Consider the following 10,112-nt stretch of genomic DNA (forward strand, 5'->3'; position numbering starts at 1 on the left):
AGATATATACATTACTCAGAAAAACAATATAGATCTCTGATTTCTTCGAATCCTAGATAACATTGGACAGTACATAATTCTTCATCTTTAATACTATATTCCATATTTTATTATATTTAATAATACTTTTAAAATATAAAATATTTTGTCGATTTAAGCATTCTAATATACCATAAATCTTGCCTTTGCCACTGTATTCTTTATTCTTTCCTTATATAGAATTACTGTGCAAATTTTGTATTTTTAATCTTGATATTTTATATTAAATTACACATCTAGGTACCTAAACAATATAATCATTTTTATGTATATAGGTAAATGTTTTATTGTGCTTCTACTGCGTCTAACTGAAATTTACATATTTCAAAATAAATTAAAAGAAAGGAAAAAAGTTTTCTGGTGTCAGAAAAGTATAGCATCAATTTGTTATACAAGGTATGCATTGATAGTACAGCTTTAATCAATTTCATGTGCTTCTTTAACTTTCAAATATTAATTGCAAACTTATAAAGTCAGATACTGTGCTAGGAACTGGATTTAGAGCAATACCAAAAACAGGCACAGTGTCTTCCTGAACAGAGTTGGAAGAGGAAGGAAGACATTACTCAAATAATCAGACCAATGAAAGGTAAAATGGTATTTTTGACAGATGCTACAAGTTTATACACAATTCTATAAGGACTTATAAAATGAGTATTTAACCTAGAAATTATTTCCTATTTATTTATAAGAAACTACTATAATTTATTTTTTGCCTAAAACTAAAACTTAGCCACACCTCAAACATTTGTTTCCCATAGCAACCATCTATGAAATGATGTGGTCCATGTTTCTTACATTTTAGAGATCGAGCCTGGGCAACATGGTGATACCCTGCCTCCACAAAAAATACAAAAAAAAAAATATAGCTGGGTATGCTGGCACATGCCTGTGGTCCCAGCTACCCTGGAGGCTGAGGTGAGAGGATCTCTTGAGCCCTATGGGTTGGGAGGAGGTGAGGCCACGTGGAGGCTGTAGTGAGCCATGACCATGTCATTGCACTCCAACCTGCGTGATGGAGTGAAAAGAAAGAAAGAAAGAAAGAAAGAAAGAAAGAAAGAAAGAAAGAAAGAAAGAAAGAAAGAAAGAAAGAAAAGAAAGAAAAGAAAGAAAGAAAGAAAGAAAGAAAGAAAGAAAGAAAGAAAGAAAGAAAGAAAGAAAGAGAAAAAGAAAAGGAAAAGGAAAATCTTCTCAGTTCAAATCTGACCTAAGTGCAAGTGTAGCATGAAGAAGAATTTGGATAAAGAAAACAAAATGCTCCCCTGAAAGTCTGACTAAAAATATTTACATGTAAGTTGAGCACAGCCAAAAGAGAAAAATTTTCATTGAAATGGTAATGCAATGAATTTTCTAGCACAAAAGCAATAGAATTCATATACAGATGATCTCCAACTTATAATGGTCAGACAGGATTTTTTGATTATACAGTGGTGCAAAGGCAATAACACATTCAGTGGACATCGTGCTTCTAATTAGAATTTTGATCTTTTCTGGGGCTAGCAATATGCAGTATGATAATCTATCACAATGCTGGACAGCAGCAGCCAGCCATAGCTCCCAGTCAACCACAAAATCACTAGTGTTAACAACTGATAGTCTACAGTGGACTGTATTGCCAGATGATTTTGCTCAACTGTAGGCTAATGTAAGTGCTCCTCAGCACGTTTAAGGTAAGCTAGGCTAAGCTATGATGTTTGGTAGGCTAGGTGTATTAAATGCATTTTTGACTTACAATATTTTCAACTTACAATGGGTTCATCAGGACATTTTAACCTCATCATAAGTTCAAGAGCATGCATACTTAAAAGAGAAGACTTATTCAAACGTTAAAGAGTAGACAAAGTAAGGAAAAATCTTATGCAATAAAAACTACTCTCTTTAAACTCTTTTGGGAACTTAAAATCTATCAGGTATAAATTCACTACTGTAAATAAAACATCATTTTTAAAGATGATGAAAGTATCTTAAATGTAATGAGCAGATAATAAAACTTTGTATCTCTTTGAGATTTATTGTTAATTAGAGTTAAATGTAAAACAATTTCTAAAATAGACATGGTACTTTAAATATTTAAATAACTTAAAAGAAAACTAAAAAATAAAATCATAAATGCATCCTTTTAAGCCTTTTTCTCCAGTGTTACTCTTAAACTTGCAAATGAATCAGATCTCCTTATCAACCAAAACATCATAATTTAGAGCTTTTCATTTGTTTACCTTTTCCTACTTATACTACAATTTTAAAAGTTAAGTTGCTATAAGGAGGAAACCCAAAATTGAGTAGAAGAAGTAGTTTCCTATTTCTCATTCAAATTCCATTCCAAGATTGGCAGGCAGTTGCTCCATTCTCTTCAGTCATTCATCATCCAAGTCACTTTTATCACGTTTCTCTTCCATCTCGTGGTTATGGTTCTTACCTGCATTGTCAAAGCTGGGCTTCAGGTATATCCATGTCCAGCTAACAAGAAGGTAAGTGTGGTTGTGTACCTCCAGTGCTTTAAAACACAGTCCCAAAAGTAACATAGGTTATTTCTGCTCCAGTTCCACTGAAAATAACTTAGTCACATAACCATATTGCAGTAAAGAGAGAGCTTGGAAACAGTCTCCAGTTGGTGGGTAAATGCCTAACTATAACTTTATTTCTTAAAAAAAGAAAAAAAGGAAACATATATAGGTGCACATTTAGCACTTTCCCCCATGAAGCTCCCTTGTACTAAATGTAATCATGCTTAAAATATGTATCTTTCATCAGATAGGTTACCTTTTCAAAGAAAAACAACACCATGATTTGCCACTTACCATCTTATTTTTGTCACCTAACATGTTCATTCGTTCTATAAATATTTATTGAGGAGCCATTATTTATTGGTACAGTAATAGGTGTGTAGGACATAAAGAATTATATACGAGTCCTAGACTTCAAGAAGTTTGCCATCTAAGTGAAACTGACAGTGCCAATTGCTGTGGCAGGTGATTTAACTAGTTTGCCATTGAAAGAGTTTAAAATATATCACTCTACCATATTAAGTATTTAGATTAAAGGCACTTAAAAAAATCAAGTGCAAAAGAATCAATCTGACCTTTGTGCTGTCTCTTAAAAGCAGATGATGAAATTCCCATATGAAAGATGCCCTCCTATACTAGAAAGATGCAACATACTTATCCTCAAGGACAATAAATTGAAACAGAGAATTTGAATAGACTTTGTGAAAAATAACTCTTATCTTACAAGTATCTCCACAATCTAGTTGCTTTTTCACAACTTACTACTCCATGTCCAATTAGTATGTAAGTAACTGAGTCTTCTTTTTTGGGTTTTCATTTTTTTATGAGGGCTCCCATGCCATGTAAAACTTGTACTATGCTTTTCTCCTGTTAATCTATGTTATGACGTTTTAATTCCCAAACCTAGCTGAGACCCTAAGAGAATGAAGGTGGAACTTTTCCACTCCTGCGTTTTGTGGCAACCCAGATAGGACCCTAAAAGGCTGGTATATCCCCCTGCTTTGGAGCCTGCAGATGGGATCCTGAGAAGGCTGACAAGTCTGCAGAAGGTAGGAATTCTTACCAGCATCAGCTCTCCTGGATCTCTTCTATAGTGGCCAGTTGAGAGGAAAGTATAAAATGTTTCTTTGTTCATTCTTTTCCAAATTTGGATTGGCAGGCGAAAAACATTTATAAGAATTGATTCTTTGAAATGTGGACTCTCTAGTGAATTTGGTTCTGGGTACTCACAAATTATTTACCTACAGCCTTCCAGGAATAGTCCTTTTTCTTTTGTCTCTGTCTTGTTATGTGATTTGTTATAAGGAGGAAACACATACTAGAAGTGCTCCTTTCATCTTGAGAGCTGGGCTTTGTGACCAGTGAAAATATTCTCTCTGGTTTCTACCACTTGGGGGGGTACGGGCTTGCATTAGGTGGCTTGCCAGCAGACTACAGCCCAAAACACAATGTCTTTTTGCCTGACCATACCAGCAATCCTTGGTGTTTGTCTTAATTGTCTCAACCCCATTGCCTTGTTAACAGTGAAGGTACTCAGTTTCTGAGGCTATCATTAAGAGAGCCTTTGAATCTTGAGGGGAACAGCATCTTTTGCACCCCTGGGGACACACTTCTGGCATCCATGGTTAAGCCACAAAAGGCTTATTGGTTTCCAGCCATAAAAAGGGCTTATTGGGTTTGAGTCACAAAGTAGGTATACTTTTGGAGATTTGGACTTTTGCATCTAAAAGTTTTGATGTTTGTTTTTTGTTTTTTTTAGAGTACTCTCATCGGTACCTATAGGAAGATTTGACTTAAAAGAAGAAAATAAGCACTTATAAAAATTAACCATTTTTTCAGAAAAATAGGAACTAACCTAAAAGTTTTTCAAGTTCACATAATCTGGGATAATCTTTGGTAAATAAAAAATCTAGTTTAAGTCGTTGGTTTAATTGAAACAGGCACGTCTTCAAAGTTATCAACATTAAATATAATGCAGACATACAACTTCTACCTGAATTTACTAATCAAAAAGCTTATGTATATTTAAGATTGTAAAAGTATAAATTCAACCTGAGAATAACATGTAAAATGAATAAATTTATTGATGTATGTCAAACATATCAATAAAAAAAAAGTTTTGTTTTGTTTTGTTTCTGGGGACAGTGTCTTACTCTGTCGCCCAGACTGGAGTGCAATGGCACGATCTCAGCTCACTGCAACCTCCGCCTCTCAGGTTCAAGTGATTCTCCTCTCTCAGACTCCCAAGTAGCTGTGATTACAGGCACCCGCCACCATTCCCGGCTAATTTTTGTATTTTTAATAGAGACGGGGTTTCACCATGTTGGCAAGGCCGGTCTCAAACTCCTGACCTCAGGTGATCCACCCACCTCGGCCTCCCAGAGTGCTGGAATTACAGGTGTGAGCTACCATACCCAGCCAAAAACAGTTTTAAAAAGCTATATGTTTTGACTTTCACGTTCCTTGCTTCTGTGATTTTTAAAATACTTGCCTGATTTATCTGCAGGCTAAAATAATTTAAGATAATGACTAGCTTTGTTTAGTGTCTCACAAAGTTTTCGGGAACAATTGACCCATAATTATTAAAACTAATTACTAAATATAAGTGAGATAAACATTTATAAATAAAATTTTAAAGTGATTATGTTTTACAAGATATGTCTTCTTAAAAATTCAAAATCTTTTTGGTAACTTAAAACCTTAGAGTTATACTGTTAAATTAAGTGATAGATATTTGTTGAATATCTAAATTACCTTCAAATAAAACATAATGTTGAAACGTTAATTGCTAAACATAAATTTAATCTACATACTTTGGCTTCTTATTGCCAAAGAACAAAACTTGTTTGGATCTGTTACTAAAAAAGTCCTGTGTGATATAGAAAAGTTGTGCCATGAGGAGATATACATATACACATACATATACTTTTTTTTTTTGAGAGGAAGTCTTGCTCTGTCACCAGGCTGGAGTACAGTGGCGCAATCCCGGCTCACTGCAACCTCCGCCTCTCAGGTTCAAGCAATTCTCCTGCCTCAGCCTCCCAAGTAGCTGGGACTACAGACACACGCCACCACACCCAGCTAATTTTTGTATTTTTAGTAGTTACGGGGTTTCACCATGTTGGCCAGGATGGTCTTGATTTCTTGACCTTGTGATCTGCCCACCTCAGCCTCCCAATATTTTTTAAAATTAAGAAGGAGATCAGGCATGGTTGTTTACACCTGTAATCTCAGCATTTTGGAAGGCCAAGGCAAGAGAATGACTTCAGCCCAGGAGTGTGAGACCAGCCTGAGCAACAAAGCAAGGCTCCATTTCTACAAAAAAAAAATAACAAAAAATAAAGAAATAAATAAAAAAGAAATTATGTAATAATGTATTCACAAATCTGTAACAGACAGTTCACAACTGCTTACTTTCTAATTTTCTAGTTTTTACTAGAAATTGAAGTCACTAAGATTAAAGAATTCTAGTTAATATGTGCAATTAAAACTACTAGAAATATTAGTGGAATCAACTCTGTATACAAAGTGCACAAGAAAAATAAAATTATTTTATATAGTTTTCAAAAAACAATTATTGTGTCCAGAACTGGTTCGCCGGTGGGTTCTTGGTCTCGCTGACTTCAGGAATGAAGCCGTGGACCCTCACAGTAAGCGTTACAGTTAAGGATGGTGTGTCCAGAGTTTGTTCCTTTAGATGTTCAGATGTGTCTGGAGTTTCTTCCTTCTGGTGGGTTCGTGGTCTCGCTGACTTCAGGAGTGAAGCTGCAGGCCTTCGCAGTGAGTTAGAAGTTACAGCTTTTAAAGGTGGCACATCCAGAGTTGTTTGTTCCTCCCCACGAGTTCATGGTCTCACTGACTACTTCAGGAGTGAAGCTGTAGACCTTCGCAGTGAGTGTTACAGCGCTTAAAGGTGGTGCGGCTGGAGTTATTCTTTCCACCCGGAGTTGTTTGTTCCTCCCAGTGGGTTCGTGGTCTTGCTGACTTCAGGAGTGAAGCTGCAGACCTTTGCAGTGAGTGTTACAGCTCTTAAAGGTAGTGCGCACTCAAAGAATGAGCAGCGGCAAGATTTATTGTGAAGAGCAAAAGAACACAATTTCCACAGCTTGGAAAGGGACCCAAGCAAGTTGCCCCTGTTGGCTTGGGTGGCCAGCTTTTATTCCCTTATTTGGCCCCACCTACATCCTGCTGATTGGTCAATTTTGCAGAGTGCTGATTGGTCCATTTTATAGAGTACTGATTGGTTCATTTTACAGAGTGCTGATTGGTGCGTTTTTAGAGTGCTAATTGGTGCGTTTACAATCCTTTAGCTAGACAGAGTACTGATTGGTGCATTTACAATCCTTTAGCTAGGTACAAAACTTCTCCAAGTCCCCACCCGACCTAGAAGCCCAGCTGGCTTCACCTCTCACTGTGACATATAAAAGATGTATTTTGGTCAAAAAAGAGTAAATTTGTTTTAATTTGGAAGTTATTCAGGTGCTGTTTCAGAATGAATTGATAAATAAAGAATAAAATTTAGTGGATCTAAAAAGTTGGAAAGAGAACAGAGGAGAGAATCTTATATAATCAAGATAACTGTACTAGATAAACTTATTAGAAGGTTTTAAAAATGAGCCTTAATATGATTAAACTGAAGCAAAACTAGAATTTGGTCTTCTCTATTAAAAGGACAATTTTTTCTTGGAGTATTGATCTATTCTTTATAAGAGATTGTAAAAATATTTTTCTTTACCTTTTAAGTAATTTTTTTAGAAAACAAAGATTTTATGTTTTGTTAAAATAATTTCCTGTGCTTTGTATTGTCCTTATTTGGTCTTTAATTACTTAAGAAAACTATGTTTTCTCAATATTAAAAGAGGTAAGCTATGTATTTACAACTATACAACTTTTCTGTATTTACTTCTGAAATTTTTTGTCACTTTGGTATTTGTCTTAGTTCATTTTGTGCTGCTATAACAGAATACCACAGACTGGGTTATTTATAAACAATAGAATTTTACTTAGCTCACATTTCTGAAGGCTAAGCAGTTCAAGATCAAGCATTGCACCTGGTGAGGGCCTTTTTGCTATTTTGTAATATGGTGGAAAGCATTACATGGCAATAGAGTGTATACGAGTGAGGGAAGGGGGCCGAAATCATCTTTTATAAGAATGTCACCCCAGGCCGGGTGCAGTGGCTCATGCCTGTAATCCCAGCACTTTGGGAGGCTGAGGCGGGCGGATCACGAGGTCAGGACTTCGAGACCTGCCTGGCCAACATGGTGAAACCCCATCTCCACTAAAAATACAAAAATTAGCCAAGAGTGGTAGTATGCAACTGTAATCCTGAGTCCTCGGGAGGCTGAGGCAGGAGAATCGCTTGAGCCCGGAAGGCGAAGGTTGCAGTGAGCCAAGATAGTGCCATTGCACTCCAGTCTGGTTGACAGAGCAAGACTCCGTCAGAAAAAAAAAAAAAAAAAAAGAATATCATTCCCATTATAATGAACCTACTTTTGCAAAAACAATCTATTCATCAGGGGAGAAGCCATGTGACTTAATTACCTCTTAAGGTTCCCACCACTCAACACTATTGTACATGAACTATGGGGCACATTCAATCCATAGCAGTATTATTTCATAATGATCTGTGATTCTATTTTAACATTTTAAACCTTTTGACATTTTTACACAAACTTTTCACATCTAAATTCTAAATTAAGTCTTTTTAACCTGAAACTAATGTTTGGGTTTACTAGAGGGGTTTGTGAAAGATCTCAAAAGATCTGCTCTCTCTCCTTATTAAAAAAAAGTGATACTAAACAAATTAGGCTTATTTGATGTGTTAAATTATACAGGAAGCATTGTCCAAAAATTGTTGTGTAACCTTCTTTGAGTTATATTTGTATGGATATGTTATTAATATGTGTTCCAGAAACTACATGAAATTCCTAGATATCTGATACGTCCTCATATGATTATATATATCACAATTTTGGTTACTATGTCAAAGTGTTGTATGCCACAAAAAATAACCAAATTTCCTTGTCAGTGATCAACTACATTCCAATAGTGTTTCATCTTAAAGAATACTTATGGAAAAGACTCCAAGAATTCCTCCAGCCTACAGGTTTCTAATAACCTTAAGATCATATTGGCCAGGCAGGGTGGCTCACGCCTGTAATCCCAGCACTTTGGGAGGCCAAGGCAGATGAATCACGAGGTCAGGAGTTCGAGACCAGCCTGGCCAAAATGGTGACACCTCATCTCTACTAAAAATACAAAACATTAGCTGGGCGTAGTGGCAAGTGCCTGTAATCTCAGCAACTCAGGAGGCTGAGGCAGGAGAATCGTTTGAACCTAGGAGACAGAGGTTGCACTAAGCCAAGATCGCACCACTGCACTCCAGCCCAGGTGACAGAGTGAGACTGTCTCAAAAAAACAAAAACAAACAAACAAACAAAATAGATCATGCCATTGGACTGGGTAAGAATGTCGAGACCTGTAATGAAGAAACTAATGGATTCATAAAATTGCTAGCCCAAGATAATCAAAACAAGAATTCATTACATGGGGCTACACAAACTGATGAGGTTTTTTAAATGATTTTTTGTCTGAAACATTGCTGATTCTTTAATATTTTGTTTCCTAGGTTTCAGGATACTTTTTTCTATTTTAACTATCTATAGCTTACAGTAGTTTGGTTGATGTAGCTTTGTAAACAGACTTGAAACATTTATCTTTTTCTCTCTACCCAATCCCTCCAGAATTTAGAAACTCTTAATGACTCTTAATTTTCATGGCAGTATGTTTGTGAACATGGGTTCAATAAGAATTTGTTCTCTTTGCAACAGGATACAGTTGGAAATGCTGGTTATATTACCATGGCTTTGACTGAAATGTCATATTTTCAGGTATGATAAGACAGCTTTAAGAAACTAAGTTTTACTGTATGAGGCAAATGTTTATAAAGCCCTTGGGAAAACTGGTCTGCTATCTGACTTGAACAGTTCCTGGTCTTACAGGTGAGTAAGGAATATCACTTCCTGGCAGGCCCAGAGACCTAAAAATATTTGGGGGGTTTCAAGAGAGGAATTCAGCCAGGCGCAGTGGATCACGCCTGTAATCCCAGCTCTTTGGGAGGCCGAGACGGGTGGATCACGAGGTCAGGAGATCGAGACCATCCTGGCCAGCATGGTGAAACCCCATCTCTACTAAAATTAAAAAAAAAAAAAAAATTAGCCAGGCATGGTGGCGTGCATCTGTAGTCCCAGCTACTCAGAAGGCTGAAGCAGGGGAATCACTTGAATCCAGGAGGTACAGGTTGCAGTGAGCCAAGATCATGCCACCACACTCCAGCCTGGTGACAGAATGAGACTACGTCTCAAAACACACACACACAAACACACACAAATTCACCCAAGTCTCAGTCACCAAGAATAAGTTAGATGACAAGTCCTTGGCTTGGCTTCCTATTTCCAAGAGGCTTTTAATATTGTAATTTAAAATTCCTTATTAAAAGTTTCAGCAAAGCTGATTTTAAAAAGGCCTATATGGTCAATCACTATTCTTGCTGCACTTATGTCAAAA

At 36.5% G+C, this 10,112-nt stretch overlaps 1 long non-coding RNA gene across 2 annotated transcripts in view; it reads left to right on the forward strand.

Moving 5' to 3' along the window:
* The window catches only part of LOC129488208 (uncharacterized), a 51,025-nt gene extending 41,589 nt beyond the window's left edge, over positions 1 to 9,436 (forward strand). For both annotated transcript variants that reach the window (XR_010122299.1, XR_008659614.2), the window contains 2 exons: positions 3,451 to 3,592; positions 9,377 to 9,436. This is a non-coding gene — a long non-coding RNA (uncharacterized lncRNA). The remainder of the gene's footprint in view (positions 1 to 3,450; positions 3,593 to 9,376) is intronic.
* The last annotated feature ends 676 nt before the right edge of the window (positions 9,437 to 10,112 follow it).

Source organism: Symphalangus syndactylus, chromosome 8, assembly GCF_028878055.3.
Source record: "Symphalangus syndactylus isolate Jambi chromosome 8, NHGRI_mSymSyn1-v2.1_pri, whole genome shotgun sequence".
Lineage (NCBI taxonomy): Eukaryota > Metazoa > Chordata > Mammalia > Primates > Hylobatidae > Symphalangus > Symphalangus syndactylus.